The sequence below is a fragment of the Sus scrofa genome, chromosome 10 (genome assembly GCF_054392235.1).
Source record: "Sus scrofa isolate SSC_HxYL_T2T_F1_AM1 chromosome 10, Sscrofa_HxYL_maternal_Yorkshire_Landrace_v2.0, whole genome shotgun sequence".
Classification (NCBI taxonomy): Eukaryota; Metazoa; Chordata; class Mammalia; order Artiodactyla; family Suidae; genus Sus; species Sus scrofa.
In genome coordinates this window covers 11,054,182-11,073,728 of record NC_139392.1, presented here as the reverse complement: position 1 = coordinate 11,073,728, position 19,547 = coordinate 11,054,182, and the positions used below count along the sequence as shown (strand labels likewise).

At 42.7% G+C, this 19,547-nt stretch overlaps 1 protein-coding gene across 49 annotated transcripts in view; it reads left to right on the top strand.

Annotated features, from left to right (window-relative positions):
- LOC102164422 (uncharacterized) overlaps positions 1-19,547 on the top strand; it is a 412,252-nt gene that overhangs the window by 387,661 nt on the left and 5,044 nt on the right. For 26 of the 49 annotated variants that reach the window (XM_084979136.1, XM_084979139.1, XM_084979129.1 and 23 more), the window contains one exon: positions 18,616-18,711. The gene's annotated coding sequence lies outside the window, so the exon portion shown is untranslated. Of the gene's footprint in view, positions 1-2,773; positions 3,430-6,115; positions 6,238-7,240; positions 13,922-18,615; positions 18,712-19,547 lie in introns of those variants that run through there. The other 23 variants (XM_084979141.1, XM_084979140.1, XM_084979133.1 and 20 more) reach the window with 4 other exon arrangements.

Below are 19,547 nucleotides of genomic sequence, written 5' to 3'. Positions count from 1 at the left end.
GGGGGGGAAATATATATATATATATGAAATTTTAAAGAACTTAAAAATAAGCAGCAGTAGTTTTTCTTGTTTTGTCTGTTGATGATCCGTGGGTGCCTTCTCTAATTCCATTTTTGGCTGGATCACTGGCCAGGTCAAAAAAGAAAAAGAGGGAGAAAAGAGGGGGGAAAAAACTCAAGCAAGAAGAAAGCAAGCCTACCTTGCCCTCTGAAGGTGTGGTGTGAACAAATGAATCAGGCAGATTTGGAGAAGGGGAGGCAGCCAGGGTCTATGGCCAGGGCTCCCCTCACCTAGGCAACAGTTGGTAGGCAGCCTTTGTGGCAGTGGCTAAAATCTCTTCCAGGGCTTGGCTGGGACAGTATCTGCTGAATAACTAGGCCAGTCCTAGAGCCAAGATCCACAGCTCAGCTGCCGTTGCTGCTGCTGAAGAAGGCTCAAAACTCATTTTTTGCTGAGTCAAATCTCTCTTCGGGGATTTGGAAAACAAATGAGGCTCTGAAAAGTGGAAATTCTTCTGGATCATTCTTTGGGAAACAATGCAGTGAGTCTCTTTGTTATTTATTTTTTCTTAAATAATAAATTCAGTCAAAGGTAAAGACCCCACTTTCCTGAGGGATCTGGGACCAACTTACCCTGGAAGAAATTTCTCTACTTGTCGGCAAAAACAACAGGACCGGAGAAATGCACGATTGAGGAAAAGAAGAACACAGAGAAAGAAAAGCTATATGTTTGAATATGAAAGACAGATGCAGACAGTTTTCCATGCCAGCTAGTCTGCTGTGTATAAATAGGAGGAGCTCAAGGTAAACTACCAAGAAAATGACTCATCTGGGCAAGAATAAGGAAAGAGATCAAGTGTTCCTGAGTTATTAGTGACTTGAAACTACACCCTTGTGCAGAGAAGCTTCAAAGCTGCATTCTCTAAAATGTGACCTCTGGTGAAAGCGTGACCCCAGCCATGACGCTACGTAACCAGAGCCAGGCCATCCCAGGGAACGTTAATATGTCTAGCCCACATACATTTTTCAAGTTTTTTTTTTTTAAAGATGAAGAAAACAACCTTAAGCCTTTCCTAAAGTGCTCTAACGAAATTATGCCTTATTTGAAAAAGTTAATTCTCCTCTCTGCCACCTCACCACTAACTCAGCAAAAATTTGATTCCTAGTATGTGGGAAGCACCGTAATAGGCTGTCAGAGGGAATTCAAAGAGGTATGAGGAAGGAATTGGGGGGATGGGAATAACGTATACACATTATTCTGTAAAATAGATGATTACCCAGAGCCTACTGTATAGCACGGGGACATCGACTCAATAGTTTGTAATAACCCACATGGAAAAAAGAACGGATATACTTTATATGTAAGACTGATTCACTTTGCTGTACACCTGAAACCAGTACATTGTAAGTCAACTATCCTCCAATAAAACTTAAAACAAAAGAGATATGAGGAAGGGTTCCCTTCCTCCAAATATTTATAACGTAAAAGGCATGTGTAGGACCTGACGAAGATGAAGACAAAGATGAGAAGAAGGAGGGGGAGGGAGGAGAAGAAGAGAAAAAAGAGGAGGAACTACCGTGTGTTCCAGCAATCCCACTCCTGGCACGTAACTGGAGAAAAGCATAATTCAAAAAGATGTTCATTGTAGCAGCATGTCCAATACCCAAGACGTGGAAACAACCTGCATATCCATCGACAGAGGAATGGATAAAGATGGTGAGGTACAGATCTACAGTGCACTATTACTCAGCCATAAAAAAAGAGTGAAATAATGCCCTTTGCAGCAACATCGATGCACCTAGATGTTATAACTGAGGTTAGGCAGACAGTGAAAGACAGATATCATATGATATCACTTATAAGTGGAATCTAAAAAAAAAAAAGAATACAATGAACTCATTTGCAGAATAGAAACAGACTCACAGACTTTGAAAAATTTATGGTTACCAAAGGGCCAGGTGAGGGAAGAAGGGATGGACCGGGGGTGTGGGATTGGCAGGTGCACACGGAGGTATATGGATGATTAGCCAGTGAGGACCTGCTGTACAGCACAGGGAACTCTAATCAATATTCTGTGATAACCTAGGTGGGGAAAGAATCTGAGAGAGAATGGATGTGTGTTTATGTATAACTGAATCACTTGGGTGCACAGCAGAAATTATCACAACCTTGTACATCAAAAACTATACTTCAATAAAACTTCTTAAAAAATGGAAAAAGTATAAAGTAAAATTAAATATATATATAACTCCCCCCCCCAAAAAAAGAGATTAAGAGTAGGAGGAAAAATAGGAGATATCATAAGTTCTAGCACTTATCACTAAGAGATGATGCAACTACATTGTATTGAAACATAATTACACTTCATGAAACTCAAGGTCAAAACTAAAATCAAGGCATATTTTACAGGCACCAACAGAGACCCTGGATCAAACTGGCTCGTAGGCACATGGCATTTGTTTACAAAGGATCCCATTTAAGAAGATCCCCTTCTTTTCTTCTCATCTTCGATTCTTATTAATGCCATGGATACCATGAGTCATGATGATTTACAACCTAAACAATTTGGTTCTGATTTTAATATATGTCTCCAGAGTTGTCTCTTTTCTGGATATGTCACTTGTGGCTAGACATTTGATACTATGCATTAACTCGACTACAGGGTTTCTGCTTACTTATAGCAAATAGTGCCTCAGGCTTTTATTTCCTGCATAGATCGTTTTCTTATGGCTTCTGATGCCTCGTGCCTTCTATTTATTCCCTGTTCCCTAAGGTTCTCTTGGTTTCCCCACGACTCTGCTGTCTACTGACTTCCTCTCATAACAAACTTCTCAAGAAGGATTGGCTCCGCCATTTCCTTAACAGTAAAGAAGAGATATATTCGGGGATCAGGGGCCACCAGCCAAAATATACATTGCTACCTTTGTATCCGGTGCTTCTGTGGCCACATCATCTAATCGCCGATGATCAGAACAGTGAACACATGTGGTGAGAAGAATTTCAGCAGAGGCGGAAGGCACCACCAGCAGCTTTCTGAAACGGAGCTGTGAGCACGATGAATTTAGAGACGAAAGGGACCTCCCTGCTTGGAGAATTTTCCTAAGAAACAGTGGACTGTTCGCTCACGGGGCTCCATGTGCTCTAAGTGTAGTTATAGACCTCTTTCCTATGTCATGTCCCCTACTGGGATGAAGTGTTATTTTGACTGACTTGTCGAATGCTGTGGCTTTAAGAGGGGATTGTGATGTCAGTCCATCCACTCTTACAGCTGAGTCATCAGACATTTACAGACCCAGTGAACCTACTTGGTCACATCTGGGAGTAAACCTAGAATCTGTGGATTCCCTTTACAGTGGCTTTCCACTGTCCAGTCTCTCTACTGTATGTGATCTTAAGGTAGCAATTCAAATAAAGTGCAGTGTAGTTTTCTTTCTTTCTTTCTTTCTTTCTTTCTTTTTTGCTGGGAGGAGGGGACGCGTATTTATTAATGGGCATTTATTTAAGGCACCTCGGATACAGACAAGGTTGGTGATGACATGCGTTAGGTCTTATGGAATACATAAAGATGCATGGAAGTCATTCTTTGCCATCAAAAGTCTGAAAATCCAGGGGTTCCTCTTGTGGCACAGTAGAAATGAATCTGACTCGCATCCATGAGGATGCAGGTTCCATCCCTGGCCTCGCTCAGTGGGATAAGGATACAGGGTTGCCGTGAGCTGTGATGTAGGTTGCAGATGTGGCTCAGACCTGGTGTGGCTGTGGCTGTGGCATAGGCTGGTGGCTACAGCTCCAATTCGACCCCCAGCCTGGGAACCTCCGTATCCCATGGGAACAGCCCTAAAAGACAAAAAAAAAAAAAAAGTCTAAAAATCCCTCGTTAGTGGTGGCAACACTCATAGCTATGAAAAGCTAACTCGGAATGTAGAACAGTAATTGATCGGTACAAACAATAAACGTGATTGGAGTTCACAGAAGAGGCAGGGCCCTTCCAGACAGACTGAGTAGGCCATATTTCACGGAGAATGTAATGTTTCCGTCCAGTATGCAAATTAAAAGATTAAATGTTTGTCAAGTGTCAATGGCATGCAACGCCCTTCCGTTGAATTCTGTGTGGAATTCAAGACAGTTTATGTCACAGTCCTGTCTGTAGGGCAGCTTTCTATAGATAGTTTTCCACTGGCTTTCCTAAGTTTTTTCTGCCTTTAATCAATCATCAGCCAAAGACATCAGCTATTTGACTGCTTATAAAAATTTAACTTGAACACAAACAAAATAATTTCTCAGTGCTAAGAACAGAATAATATGTTGCCGAGGACATCTCAATTTGCCGTGAACCATAAACATAGGCTTCAAGGGACAGGAGGAGCCTGGATCATTTCCTCCTCTGATCTCAGAACCACCTTAGCTGGCTATGGTGAGCTGAGTGAGCGTTTACTCTTAGGGGCATCAGAAAGAAGCCCTCATAAGCAAATTATGACAAACAACCCGGAGCAGGGGAAGTGAGGAGGAAGTCGACTAACCCTGAAAACCCTGACTACAAACACGTGGAGAAAAAATGTACCCTATAAATCGTGATTGGCTAATGGGTGTGATTACATATAAATTTAGATCTCTAAATTGAAACCAGCCCCTCTGCAGTTTGACAGAAGCAGATAACACTTCCTGAAAAGTAAAGTGAGAGTTGGAGCTTTAAAACATGTGAGGTTGGGACAAAATGCTTTTATTGAATTAAGAAAGAAAATTTTCAGTTTAATTTTTGAATTCAATAAAAGCAAGCCTTCTAACTTCTTTGAAATGAATATCATTTTTGTAAGCCAGGAATCTGGCATTCTCTGTACCTGGCATCTGGCACTGCCTGGATTGGGAGAAGAAGCAGCTATTCTGTAGACAGGCTGCTTTCCACATATTACTGCAAGCTAGTAAAAGCCCCTTCAATTGGTAAAAATACCAACTTGCTGTGGAGATGAATTGAGTTTGGAAAATTCTCCTTTAGTCTGAGGAATGATACTAAACCATCTAAAGCTGCTTCTAATTTATATTTAATCTCTAGGATTAAATGCATGCATTTACCATCAGGAGGATTTAGCCAATTCCCCCAACTGTCCATCACCCATCATCCAGCATCACAGCCTCTACAGAAGCACAATGGCTTCAAAAACCCAAACTCTACCTCAGCCCCTCCATCAGGTAGCTCTGAACATAGTAGGGGCTCAGCACTGTTCCTGGACTAAACAAGGAATGGAAAGCAATACAATGGGTTTGCTTCTTCCTCTGGTCACTTTCCAGACCAAGCAAGAGACCCTAATGCTTTTATTTGGAACCAGGGTTTCTTATCCTCTGCACAACTGATATTTTGGCCAGATAATTCTTTGCTGGGGGCATGGGGGGAGGGTGTCGGGTGGGGACCGGGGTGTCTTGTGCATAATAGAATGTTTCGGAACCTCCGTGGGCTCTGCTCACTAGATACCAGTAGTCTGCACCGCACCAAAGGTATGGCAGCCAAAGCAAACGTCTGCTGGGGGAGCAAAGTTGCCTCCATTCGAAAGGCACGGGTCTCAATAGTTTGAATGTCAGGCATGGCCAGGAATCAGGAGAAGACTGGGACCCTATTCACAGTCATTCTCACCCACGGACTTGGGAAATCTCTATATGGTTAATCAATGGAATCCATTATAAATGAGACGAAACATACAGACTTTCTCCTTAAAACAACCCCAGCACTCTGCTGAATACATCAGACGCGTGATTACGTTGAATTTTTGCAACCATTTTATGCACCCAATTTGCTGATGATGAAGTAAAGATTTGGGAATAAAGTTTATCAAAGACTACGTGGATCTCCAGTGATTCAACCCAATTCTTCCTGCCTAAAGGACAGGCTCTCGATCGCCTTAGTATCCCTTTTGATCCAGTTAGGTGGAGTCTGTTACCGTCCTGGACTACCCCTAATTCTAGAAGCAATTCCCTGGTCATAACAGACACCGGTTAGGAATACGGTGACTCAGTGACAATGCATTCCTATTACAGGAAAAGACATTTTGAGGGCTATGATTTACTGAAGGTGAGTCATTAGAGACATAACTATAAAGAGAGAAAAAAAATCTGTATTTTACAGGGACATGGAATAAATGTCTACCATGATTCCATCTGGGATGACACGCCAGGTTACAGAGCCTATCAGAAGAAAAACATTGGAGCAGAACAGTAGGATAACAGTGGAACTTTCTCCAGGAAAAGGTGAAATGAATCCACAGGAAAAGGAGTTCTGTCGCTTTCATGTTTGACACTCATACAACTGTGCTAAAGAAAACATTTCTGGCATATTTTTAGCCTTATTATGGAAAGTGGACCCTGCTGGGTCACATGGACAAGCTTCCAATCCAATAAGAGTCAGAAATGCAAAAGAAAAATACCCTGGGAAAGTTTCCTCCCGCTAGGACATGGCAGGGAATACATTGCATTCCCTTGTCCAGCCTATAATTAAGATGAAAGGCATATTCCTATCCAATTTACCATCCGCTGGCATGGTTAACATTCCAGCCTGGCTTCCCTAGCCCAGTTCGTCTAATGCAACACATTTTTAGGGAAAGAAAAGAAGAAAAAAAAAGTAAAACACATTTTACTCTCAAGTGTTTCACAGGATGAGCTCTTTCAACGTCAACTATATTTAACTCTGTTAAAAGAAAACATTTTTGAATTTTGACCATTTCTTGCAGGAACTGAAGTATAAGGCTGCCTGTCTTTAGAATCCCCCTGGCTTGTGTGCTTAATACCGCCTGTTTTGCTGAGGCCGTTGCCTGTGATGGGTCGGCTTCAAATGGTTTGGACAGTGCGTTATGTGTCCAGAAGGTCAGATGTTTGCCTCAGCCTCTTGGGGCATCCAAACTTGGCCAAGAAACCTTTGAGAAGAAGGCTGTTTTTTTCACCAACTCTGATACTTTTGAATTCCACCCAGGCTGCAAATGGCATGAGAACAGCCTTTTTTTTTTTTTTTTTTTTTTTTTTTTTTTTTTCATAAAAGTTTCCCCCTTCAAGTCCAGGCAGTCAATAATAAGCATATCTAGATTGAGATTTATCTAAATTTATCTAGACGGAGACTTTCTGAAATGTATGTAAATTTCTATAATTGCATATCCATAATTATATAATTACATTCATTTCTACGTAGATTAAATGGTGGAATTTATACACACACACACATATAAAAACTTCTGAGTTCTGTTTTCTTTTAATCTTCCAGAAGGATGATCAGTGGACTTTCACCCATAAGGTAACATTTCAAAACAGAAATTGCTTCGCTCGTAAGTAACATTGTCTGAAACACAGTTACAGTATAATTATTCACCTGATAGGGCTCTGCAGTCAAAGCACAGACTCATAGAACATTCTGTGTCTAAAGAAATCGTCTTTGGGAGGCTTGGCGACTTCTGGGTCTGATCAAGTGAAATCATCTCCCGGGTAGCCACATTCCATCCCCGCAAGGAGAATTCACTTCCAATGAACAATTGAATGGCTACCAGTTTTCCTAAATGACAAAAGAAGACCTAAGGTTTAAAGGCCAGACTCTCCCAGAGGTGTAAGAACACGAGATGCACCTTCTCCATGTGTGTGGATACCAAGCTTACTAATTGCAGGCCCAGTAATTGCATCTTCCAGATGTGTCCAATCCTGTATGTAAACTCACTGCCTGGAGCCTTTTGAACAAACAAGCCCTTTTTTTTTCAGGGTGGTGGGGCAGGGGAAGGGAAGTCTAACAGACAGCTGGGTTTCCCCAGCACTCCTGGGCCCTGCTAGTCATTTGGCTACAGTTTTGCTTCTCTTGAAAAGTCTTCTGCCTGGATCACCCCATTCCAGCTCACCCTTGAATGAGTCATGAGGCTGCTGTTCACACCCGGCATCGAACTTTCGGCAAAGCCTGTGATTCTGTGGTCCTGCTCAGAGACCACCAGACTTAAACTCTGCCCTGAGTAGCTAGGAGTTCCCAGACTTCCGTCTTCCCAAAGACGGCTTCAGTGGCTGATCAGTCATCAGTGTTCTTAGCCCCCCCCCCTTTTTTTTTTCTTTTTAGGGCCACACCTGTGGCATGTGGAAGTTCTGGAGCTGGGAGTGGAGTCAGAGCTACAGCTTCAGACCTACACCACAGCTCATGGCACCACCAGATCCTTAACCCACGGAGCGGGGCCAGGGCTTGAACCTGCATCCTCACGGATACTAGGTTGGGTTCTTAACCCACTGAGCCACAACAGGGACTCCAGTGTTCTTACTTGTAAATGCCCCTCTTTGTAATTCTGACCAGTGAGCTGTAACACAGCAAGAAATGAAGGAGGATTTGTTTCACCTCAAGACATGATTCCTCAAATGACCGCATCCTGTTAGAGGTAAACGTAGCTGTTTAATAGGTTAATTACATGAGAAACAGAGCGATTAAAAGAAAATAGGAGACAGCTAGCCATTCCTTTTAGTAATTAGTAGACTAGAGCAAAGTTATTTGTCATGGCAGTTATTAAGCTTGAGCTGTTGGTTAAGCAAAGAAATCCTACCTTGCCTAACCGTTAGCACTAGCTAAAGGTTAGTACTGGCATGGTTGAGGGGCTCAGGGTAACACAATAAGTAATAAGCCACAGATTTTTCTAAAATCCGTTCAATCCTTCTGCACCCGGCATGCACTCCATAGCTCCTACTGGCTCCAACACAAACCACTGGAAGAAAATTCCTTTTTGTTTAGGCTCATTGCTTCTAAAGTATGCAGAGCTGTTAACTTGCAGCAGGAGAACAATGGATGTTCTCACTGGCTCCTGGAGATAAGACTCGAATTCAAAAAGACCCCTGTTCGTATGAATGGTATCTAGGCTGGACTCCTGCCAGCCACAGCGAATTGAATGTGTGCAGGTGGATTTGGCTGGCCTGTCCCAAGTCTTACCTACACCCCCTTGGAGTGTTCGGCCACCCAACCACAGAGCAATTACAGTGGCTTCAGGAATGAGGTGAACGATGATCAAAGCGAGGCCCTCCTAGTGTTTCAGAGACCAGACCATCCCAAAGCGTTCCATCAGGGGCCAGACCACCCTCTCGGCAGCAACGTTAGGAGACCAGAAAAACTGATGGTGGTTGAATGAGGTAAACTGGAAGGAGCTCTTCCAACCTTGCAGTGCTGTGAAATGGCCTCATTCCAAATCATTTCTCAGCATTCGGAGAAAATTATGGCTTCTGAATTAACTCAAAAAAGAGTTCCAAAACGATGCTTGGCTCAGCTGGATGTTACAGAAAGAGAAAAGGTGAGATCTGTCTTAAAGGGTCACAGAGCCAAATACGAATAGGAGTAATCGTGATGGTAGTTGTAATAATAATAATAATATCAATAGTATCAATAATATAATAGTAATAGAGCCTCCAAAGTTATTCCTCTCTTTTTCTTGTGACCCAGTGAAATTCACTTTTCTTTAGAGCAACCTATCCCGTGTTTTAGTTAAGCTAATCTCCGAGTCAATTTTCCTTCTCTTGGAGAAAAAAAAAATTAACTAGGCTACAGCAGCCAATGGAAGCTGAAGATGTTTTGTGACAGGCTGAGTTTTGGAGAAGAAAATCTGGAAAAAACAAACACTAGATAATCTAGACAAAGATAATTCGGAGCTGATGTTCCTTGGTAGAAAATGCCATTGACTTTGATGCTGATGCTGGAAGCGCGCAAAATAAACTTTTCCTAACTGTACACCACTGTACTGGGAATGTTATCTTTTTGAAGGAAAAAAAAAAGGCATCGGAGAGTTAGCAGGATGAAGACATGGAAATACAATAGGAACAAGCTCCAGAAAGTGACTTCTGTCAACATTAAAGGACATTTTTTTTTTTTGCTGTATACACAGTTTACACTTAGTTTCCTCATTGAAAAGCTTAAAAAGCTGCCTTGATTCTCAGAGCTTTGTGCCTAGCAGAGTATTTGGCTCTTACCACGGAGACATTGTGTTTCCAGTGAGTTTTGCTTTTCAAAAGGCAGGAAGGTATTAGTGCTTGTCTTCAGACTGGCTGGACATATATTTGAAACAGCCAAGATTTTTGATGAAACTGTAGATAAGAAAAGAAAGGGAGAATTAAGCTTACCCAAAGAGATAGAAAAAAATCAAGGCATTCAAGCATCCAAAAAGTTCTAAGAACAAAGATGAATCTGGCAGTGGAAGAAAACAGATCCTTCCAACCTAAGACGAGACCCATCAGGGCTGGCAGTGCATCATTTTTTTTTCCCCCCTTTGGGTTGAGGTGGAGCAGGCTCAGGCTGAAGGTGGGGTGAAAAGTGAGATACCCCCAGGCCATGCCAAGGCGGGGCTATTCCCAGATATCTGTCCACGAGAGTTCTGTGCCAGGGAGGAGAATGCCCGTCAGAGTCTGGGAACCAGAAGGCAGACGCAGAGCCTGGAAAGTAGGTCACACCGTGAGTCAGGCTGGAGAGGCTGAGCAGGAAACAGGCATGGAATGAGCAAAGGTGGGTGACCAGAGAGTCAGAGAGGAAACACAGGGTTGCTAGACCGGCAGCAGGATAACACAGGAACCACCCCAACCTACCCGCCTGCCAAAAGCTTCGGTGCTACAGCTTCTCTGCCAGCCAGGACCAGGTGGGTAGCAGACGCTCTGTTGGATGCAGTTTATGTGAGTTCCCCAAATGAGACCCAAGGCCAAAATCACCTAATAGGTTTCATATGCTGTGTTCATTATTCATTGAACAAATAGGTATCAAGTTCCCACTGTGTACCAAGCCCGGGGCTGGGTGCCGGGGGCCACAGCCTGGGGGAAAACTGGCTTAGGCTCACCCAGTCATGACTGTGCATATTAATCAGTCTGTGACCAACGGGCAACGGAGAACACTGTGTTATAAATATTTTTTAAGGTTGCTTTTATTTTTTTAATTGCTCAATAACTTGGTCAGAGAATTTGAGATGAGTTTGACGGTGAACCTGGCAGCTTAGATGTAACAGAACTCAGTGAAACATGAAACATCACGTGATCTATAGAAAACACAGGATGAGAAGTAGAGGGAGCCGCATTCTTCCTGCCTCCCCCCACCCCCCTACTCCCGTTATCTTTGTTTAAAAATATGCTGGAAGCATCATTTAGAGAGAAGGTGAGGATTAAGTATGACCATCACTGATTTACCCATTATCTTGAAGGAAGATTAAGATCATGGTCAAGAATCCAGATTGCCTCTTTTTTGGCTGCACCTGTAGCATGCAGAAGTTCCCAGGCCAGGGATCGAACCTGCACCACAGCAGTGACCACACCATATCCCTAACCTGCTGTGCCACCAGGGAACTCCCCAGATGTACTTTTTCACTCGTCGTGGAATCTGGAGCACATCCCTTCAAATCTTTGTAATTCCCTCGGCCATAAAAGGTGAATTATAATAGATTCAACCTCTTAGGGTTGTTAGGAGGTTTACATTCATATATGCAAAGGGCTTCGGATACGCTTTGTCACATATTTCATCATCCAAACTGCTAACTGTGACTGGTGATGCAGGACTTTATGTGCTGGAACATAACCATGAACAAGGAAGATGTAGTCCCTGCCAAGAAGTTTCCATTCCAGGGACAGAGACAGACAAGTCAACAGATAAATTAAATAGTTAGACATTTTGATGCTCGGTAGGATGGACAAGAAAGGAAAGACGAGAGCAGGAGAGGACTGTGGTATTATCTAGGGTCGTTAGGGACCACCTCTGAGAAAGCGCTGTGTGTGTCGTCCTGAAGGATGAGAAGACAGTGGTGCGAGGACAAGGGTGGAGTGTTTGGCCCAAAAGAACGTGTTGGGTAGGTTCTAGGAATGGATGAAGGTCTAAGTCATCAGATCACATGAGTGTAGGGAAGAAAGAGCTATGTTGCCAAGGTCCTACCAGGAATCCATGATAAGTTTGGAAACTTTAAAGTCATATGGGTTCTTGTGAAAGGTGTGTTAGATTTCTAATACAATAATGGCTTTTTGTTTTTGTTTTTGTTTTGTTTTGTTTGTTTGTTTGTTTTTTGCTTTTTAGGGCCGCACCTGCAGCATATGGAGATTCCCAGGGTCAAATCAGAGCCACAGCTGCTGGCCTGTGCCTCAGCCACAGCAACGCAGGATGCAAACTGCATCTGTGAGCCATACCATAGCCCGTGGCAACGCCAGATCCTTAACCCACTGAGCGAGGCCAGGGATTGAACCCACAACCTCATGATTCCTAGTCGGGTTCGTTTCTGCTGCGCTATGATGGGAATTCCGAACAATGGGTTTTAAAATCCTGCATCCAGTCATTCCGCCAATCTGGCTGTCACCACCAGAGCCCAGGATCATCTCTTGCCTGGAAGACTTTCAAAACGATGTCTTGCCTACGCTCCTGTTCCCCAACAAGGAGCTAAATCCCCATAAGGCAAGAAAGGCTTCTTAAAATGCCAACACCCCAATTAAAAACCCTCCGCTGGTTTCCCACTGTACTGCAAAGGATGTGCACGCTCTTTCTTGAAGTCTCTGAGGTCCTCCAGGATCCGGCCCCTGCTGTCCTACCCTCACACTCTTCCCTGGGTTACTCAGTCACGTTCTGCTGCTTGAAAGGGGGCAGACTTCCGCTCGCCTCTGTTGTTCTTGGGGTTCCCACTGCCTGGAATATGCTTCCCCCAGATATTCTGTGTGCCTGGCTTGTCTCGCTTATGGTTATGCTCAAGTTTCATTGTCTGCCACTGAGCCCAAAGTGGCCTCCCACCCCGACCTCCTCCACGGATGTCCTAAATTACACTCTGATTTTTTTCCCCTTCATTGAAGGTATAGCTAGCTGGGATAACCTTCTTTTATTTTTTATTTTAATCTGTCTACCTCTATAGGATATAAGCACCTAGACAGACAATATTTTACATGTCATATTGATCCCTGTCACTCTGCTATCTTTTTTTTTTTTTTTTTTGGCTTTTTAGGACTGCACCTGCAGCATATGGAAGTGCCCAGGCTAGGGGTTGAGTCGGAGCTGCATCTGCTGGCCTACACCACAGCCACAGCCACAGCAATGCCAGATCTTTAACCCACTGAACCACTGAGCAAGGCCAGGGGTCAAACCCGCATCCTCAGGAAATAACTAGTCAGGTTTGTAACCCACTGAGCCACAATGGGAACGCCTTCCAGGAGCAATTTTAGTTTTCAAGTTTCGTTACTTAAGAAATACATTTTGAAAGGCCATAGCTAATAGAGAGTGATGCCTCTGATGGGTTGGGGGCAAAATAAATTGAAAATCTTTTGGGAAGGAGTCCCCATTCCAGAGCCATGAAGAACATCCATAATTCATAGGAAGAGGTCAAAATATCCAGATTAACAGGCATTGGAAAGAAAGTGATTTCAACCCTCGTGGAGGCCTTTGGGGGGTTCAAGACCTACCTACCTTCAGTAGAGGAAGTAACTGCCAATGTGGTGGACATGGCAGGGAACTAGACTCAGAAGAAGAGCCTAAAAATGAGACTGAATTGGTGTGATCTCATGGTAAAACTGGAACAGATGAAGAGTTCCTTGTCATGGATGAGCAAAGAAGGGGGTTTCTGGAAATGGACTCTTCGCTCGGTGAAGATGTTGTGAAGATTGTTGCCAACAAAGGATTTAGAATATGACATAAACTTAGCTGATAAAGCAGAGGCAAGATTGGAGAGGACTGATTCCAACTTTGAAAGACGTTCTGCTGCAAAATGCGATCAAACAGCATTTCCTGCTAAGTCACAAAGGAAGGGCCAGTTGATGCGGTGACGTTCATGGTCTTATTTTAAGAAATTGCCACAGACCCCTTAGCCTTCAGCAAGCACAACCCAGATCAATCGGCAGCCAGCAATGTCGAGGCGAGACCCTTCACCAACAAAAAGATGATGAGTCGCTGAAGGATCGGTTGATGGTTAGCAGATTTCAGAAGTGAACTATTTTAATTCAGGTATGTGCATTGTTTCTTCAGACATAATGCAATTTCACTTTTAATAGACTACACTATAGGATCAACATAATTTTATATGTCCTAGGAAAGCAAACACTATGTGTGACTCACTTTGTTGCAGTATTCACCTTACTGTGATGACTTGAGGCTGGCCCTGCAAAGTAGGTAGCCCTGGGTTATTGCCTCCTCACTAACTTCGAAGGTATTATTGCTCAAGGTCACACCACTTATATTGACGGGTTTTGTTCTGAACTACCTTTCCTTGGAAGATATAGATGCTCTCTCTATTTAGTGCAGTTTTACTTGGCAGATTTATCTAGAGTCGTAAACACAATATCTCCTTATAGGAAAAAGTTGAGCAAGTTTGCTAGCGATCCCTTTAAAAGACGGTGTTTTTGTAATCTGAGCATTCCTCGGCTATAGTATAAATCCACTGCATTGACCTGGGCTGCTCTGCCATCCCATGAGGCTCGAAGGACAAGAAAACTTATAAAAACATGAAGCTCCTGCTGTTTGCTGTGTTGTGAGTGATAATATGCATTGTCTCTGACTCATGTGTCTCATGTCCTCGGCCAGCATCCATGAACCTGGCAGGCACCTTGTTATCTTGAAAGCAGGGTAGAATCTCAGATGCTTTACAGTTTTTGACACAGGAAAGGCTGTGTGGAAGTCCCCTCTTATTTTCTATAAAGACTGTAATTTATTAAAAGGCCTGACTAGTTATTTTGTAGCGACGGCCCATTCATAGTCCCTATTCCAGCATCTTGCCAAAAGTGAAAATGGAACATCTTATTTGTATTTGTGTCCTCTATGCCCAGCAAGTAAGTTCTGTTGAATGAATCACTACACAGGTGAAGGTAAAATACTAAAATCAGAGCCAAGCAGCAATCCACTAAATTTAATAAAAGAACGAATTAATTATGAAGCATTTCATCCCTTCAGTATTTTCGTTAGACTGCAGTAGTGTTATCATTACATTTAACTTAACAATATTCAACTGTGTGGGTTTGCTCAAAGACAAAAATCAGCCTAGCAGTGCAAAACATTTTATCGGCTGTTCCAAGCCCAGGGAGTCCATACCCCAGAGTGAGCCTAAAAGGAGAAAAATTTGAATCTGTACTCCTTCAACTGTCCCCATTCATGAAGATCAACTCTCTTCTACAAGTGAGATTTTTCTAAATCAAGAGACAAATTTTTAAGAAAATAACAGGCTTTCAGCTAACAGTTGAGGCCCAGGGAAAGTCTAGCAATAGAGGCCTGTAAGCCACATCTAAATACTTAAAAGTTATGGATCAAGTTAACAAAGAGTTGGGTTAAAAAAAAGAATCTATCCTCTGAACCTTGAAAATTATACCTTCATATTGACAAAAGTGAAAAAATAAATGTGAGTAAAGCTGTGGTTTTTATATGATTTAGAGTTGGCCAAACATCAAAGTCCATGGAATTTAATTATTATTATGCACATGGGGATATCCTGTTTATGGACTGGTGGTGCCTGGATGAGTAATAAGGCAAAGATATAAACAATAGACAAAGTATTATGCGTTTATCCCATAAAAATATGTCACTCTTTTCTTTGTTTCAGCAAAGTCACTAGTTACATTGTTACAAACAATAGTATTCCAAAATTTTTGTTTCAATCTAACAGTGTTTTAGCACAAAATAAAATATAAACAAATGCTACATACATAAAAACGTAGGAGTTCCCTGGTGGCTCAGTGGCTTCGGATCCAGAGTTGTCACTGCTGTGGCACAGGCTCTATCCCTGGCTTGGGAACTTCCACATGATGCAGGTGTCGCAAAAAAAAAAAATAAAATAAAATAATTTTTAAAAAAGTAAATTACAGTAAATGTAAAGGAGTTCCTGCTGTGATGCAATGGAGAGTGGCAGTGTCCCTGCAACGTGAGGACACAGGTTCAATCCCAGCCTGGCGGCGCCGGTGAAAGGATTTGATATTGCCACTGTTATGGAGTAGGTCACAGTTGCAGCTTGGATGTGATCCCTTGCCTGGGATGGAGTGGCCAAAATAAATAAATAAATGTGAAAAAAGGAAAGAAATGTATTTTTATATATGTTTTCAAGGTTATCCTTCTAAAATATTAAAAAGTATCCATCGAGGAGTTCCCGTTGTGGCTCAGCAGTAATGAACCTGACTAGAATCCATGAGGATGCAGGTTGGATCCCTGGCCTCGCTCTGTGGGTTAAGGATCCATCTTTGCCATGAACTGTGGTGCAGGTCGCAGATGCGGATGTGGCATTGCTGGGGCTGTGGTGCAGGCCGGCAGCTGCAGCTCCCACTGGACCCCCAGCCTGGGAACTTCCATATGCCATGGATGCAGCCCTAAAAAGACCCCCCAAAAAAAGGATCCATTAAAATTAAAAGACATGATATAAACTGTAATTCATGCTTATCCGAAATCTAAACCAAAGTATTTAAGTAAAACTGGAAAGGTTTGAAAATGTCATTGTCATCAGTTTTTGAATGAAAAGACTACTCGCATTTCCAGAACTCGGTATGCATTTAGCTGCCCGTGCAAAGAATTGCAGTCACATTTGATGCACCTTATCCCTAGATGTACACTTGACGAATTTAACAGCAAAATGAATATTCAGTCATGTGAACATATCTCTCACCTAATGCGCCCGTGGTTGACAGTAGCACGCTTATTCTTAAATAGCTCCAGAACCATAAATGGGAAGCTCAGAACTCCGGGAGACAGTACTTCTTTATGCAAGAGTCCCTCACGTGCGTGTCCTTGGAGAGAAAGAAGGGTTCCCACCCAGCCAGGATCTCCACAGCAAGCTCTTCCTTAGCTCACTCCACCCCCAGTGGGGCAGTGTCCTTTCCGCCTTCCTCTCACCTCTGAGTCTGGCTCCTGTTTCCTGTCCCATCGCTTCTCGGCCTTTTGGCTAAGATCAAGTGTTGTCTTTCCTGTCCCACTCCAGGGCTGGAGCCTCGAAAATGCAGAATGTGTAATTTCATTAATTCTGCCTACAAGCTAAATGCCCCAATGTTCACATTTACAACTGTCATTGTGCAATAGAAAAAGGAAAGGTAAGATGCACACTAATAGTTTAAAATTTTAAATTTCCTTACTTGAGATACTGTTGAAGAGCACATTAAAAAACACCATTCCAAGTCGATAGAGAGAGAGAGACTAGAGGAGGAAGGAAACAAATATCTTCGTATGTATCTTTCATAGCACTTTTCCCCTTCTTTTTGTAAGGGAGACATTTTTATTTTGCACTCAGCCCCACAAATTTTGTGGCCAGCTCTGGCTATTGATCATGCTGGACCAGCACTGAGCCCTGGGTCCCAAGTGGCAGAAACAGTCATATATTTTTTCTTTACTTAAAAAAAATAAAACTGTGTGACTTTCTCTCACCCAAGTCTAAGGGCAGATCTGAGGAAGGTCCTCAAACACAAATCAGCTCTTGTTGCTGGGCACGGCAAGCAGCAGCAGCGTTTTCCAGAGCTAGAGGAAAACTTGGCTCTGATGCTCATATTATGAGAAGGTAGAAGGATGCACAACAAAATGAGACACAATAGGATTTTACCATTTTCTTTTTTCTTTTTTTTTGTTTTTTGTTTTGTTTTGTTTTGTTTTGTTTGTTTTTAGGGCCACACCCATGGCATATGGAAGTTCCCAGGCTAGGGGTCGAATCAGAGCTATAGCTGCTGGCCAACACCACAGCCACAATGCTGGATCCAAGCCGAGTCTGCGACCTACGCCGCAGCTCACCGCAACGCTGGATCCTCAACCCACTGAGTGGGACCAGGGATCGTCGAACCTGCATCCTTATGGAACTGGTCAGGTTCATTACTGCTGAGCCACAATGGGAACTCCGATTTTACCATTTTCCTTTTTGCTCTGATTTAGAATCTCACCTCTTGTAAGCTGGACTCCCTTATAGAAAATCTTATTTGATTGCATTGGACGTTGGTAGGTTTTTTGAAACACGTATGTGTACATAAGCCCAGCCACTAAAGTTCTATGAACATTTTTTTGCTTCTTTTATTGGACTCTGTTTTGGACGTTAGTAAGATGGGCACTTCTCTAAGGATGTATATAATGCCTTTATATTTCCAATGACATATAACATAGTGACTTTTATTAAACACTCAGCACTGAACATTAACTCGTTGAATTAATGTTAGGTTTATTTTAGTGTCGGGCATATTGACTATATTTAATTCTGAAAAGTTTTGGATTTTAGAACACACCACCCCTGATGAGATCAAATGCTTCTAAATCATGGAAGTGTGGATAGGTCACAAATACTTGGGAATTGTATCTTTATCTCAACACCATACCCTCGCTCCCATCCCCCAAGAAGTCCCTGAAAAAAATCTCAAGTGGAAAAACAGTCCACTCAGAAGGCAGCTGAATCTTTGGCTGCAAGGCTCCCTGGGCAATCGTTGAGCCCTGGAAATTAAATTTGACTCGCCTTCCTCTAAATGTGTCTCTGACACCTAAGGCATTGCTGAAGTTAAATAACAGTTAAGTGGGGATATCTCGTTGGTTGCATTTTTAAAAATATACCATTGTTCTTGCCTCAGCTTCTCTATCAATACCAGCAAAAAGCCACCTACCACCTCCTTTTCATTCCTTGAAAATACATTCTCTCACTTCCCCCACATATGTTTCCGTCAACTTGACCCACAGGATTAATTTCAAGTTTACCTTTTTAGGATTTCCAGGGAATGTGTGAAAGGATCTGGCCCTGCTCTTCGGGACATCTGCTCAAATTCCAGGCAGAATGGACAGAGAGGCTCCTTTCCCGAAAGGTGACGTGGCAGCACTTTTTTTTAAAAGACACCAATCCTTGGATGGACACAGAGCTGCATCCTCCGCTCAACCAGCATTACAGTGCTCTCCCCTCAGAGGAAGGCTCCACCAGTTCAAAATCACATTGCGATTCATCCTGCTTCAAGGCTCGGTTGTGCATCTGCCATTGTTGTCAAAGGAACGTGACTTCCTCCTTGTATTCCCATTAGAGGAATAATGGAAGGCGTTCGGCTTCTTGGCCATTTGCACTCCAGCTTTTCACAAGCTCTTAAGGGAAATGAGAGCAAATGATGGATGACATATTAAAGGAGACGGATGATGAGTCAATGAGAACGTCAGCTAGGTTTTCATACTCTACAGGGCATGGTAAATGCGGTGTTTGGTTTGCATTTTTTTAAAAAGCACATCCATCTGGTGAGGTTCAGAAATTGATGCATGAACCTCTAGGCACCATGCTGATGTTTTTGAGGTCAGGCTGATGAAATTGAATGGGACTTCAGATTTAGTGTTAAGAGCCATGAGGGCCAAACTTACACTCTTTAAATCTGTCACGTTTAGCAACTATCAGCAGAAAAATGAACTTTCAGTTGTCTCATTGAGACAATTAACTTGTTTTCACTGCCCCAGAATACCTTCCTCCCTCCAAGCAGCCAAACAGTATCTACTCTGCAGCCTTCTCTGCAAAACACGGCAGCCCAGAGCAATCTTCCCTCTTCCACACGTCTATTGTTTGATTTCCACAGTACTAGAAATTAACCTTCAAGCCTTGTTTTGATTCTTATATTATTTAGATTGCTTGACACTTTTAACCATTTAACTCTTTGTATATTCATGT